This window comes from Apium graveolens, chromosome 11 (genome assembly GCF_009905375.1).
Source record: "Apium graveolens cultivar Ventura chromosome 11, ASM990537v1, whole genome shotgun sequence".
Taxonomy (NCBI): Eukaryota; Viridiplantae; Streptophyta; class Magnoliopsida; order Apiales; family Apiaceae; genus Apium; species Apium graveolens.
Genome location: NC_133657.1, coordinates 73,207,209 through 73,207,989, shown reverse-complemented (window position 1 = coordinate 73,207,989; position 781 = coordinate 73,207,209). Strand labels below are relative to the sequence as shown.

At 44.6% G+C, this 781-nt stretch overlaps 1 non-coding gene across 1 annotated transcript; it reads right to left on the bottom strand.

Annotated features, from left to right (window-relative positions):
- Window positions 1-219: 219 nt before the first annotated feature.
- Window positions 220-326, bottom strand: LOC141698809 (small nucleolar RNA R71). Its single transcript, XR_012565310.1, has one exon. It is a non-coding gene; the product is annotated as a small nucleolar RNA R71 (small nucleolar RNA).
- Window positions 327-781: the final 455 nt, after the last annotated feature.

Below are 781 nucleotides of genomic sequence, written 5' to 3'. Positions count from 1 at the left end.
GAAGACCCCAACATGCACATCAAGGATTTCATCGAGATATGCGACACTTTCAAGTTCAATGATGTGACTTAAGATGCTATCAAGCTATGTCTCTTCCCATTCTCTCTGAAGGACAAGGCTAAGTGTTGGTTACACTCTCTACCAGCAGGGTCTATCACCACTTGGAAAGATCTTGCTCAAAAGTTTATCACTGAATTCTTCCCCATTGCGAAGACTGCCGCAACCAGGAATGCTCTTACTCAGTTTGCTCAATAAGCTGGAGAATCTCTGTGTGAGGCTTGGGATCGATATAAGAAGATGCTAAGGAAGTGCCCACACCATGGCATGCCTGATTGGATGATTATCAACTATTTCTACAATGGATTGGGTCCTACTTCCAGACACATGCTTGATGCAGCATCAGGAGGAGCCTTGTGGGCTAAGAGCTATGATAAAGCTTATAAACTTATTGAATTGATGGCTACTAATGAGTACCGGAATCCTTCCCACAGACTGACTCAGGGAAAAGTAGCAGGAATTCTGGAATTGGATGCAGCGACTCTATCGCTGCCCAACTTAAGGCTTTGACAATGAAGGTGGACACTTTGGCTAATTATGGAGTAAATCAAATCGCTAGTGTCTATGAGCTTTGTGCTGGTGCCCATGAAACTGATCAGTGCGCAATCTCTAGTGAATCAGCTCAGTTTGTGAGCAACTTCCAACAATCGCAGCAACCAGTGCCAGCCACCTATCATCCTAATAACCGCAATCATCCTAATTTCAGCTGGAGCAACGCTCAGAA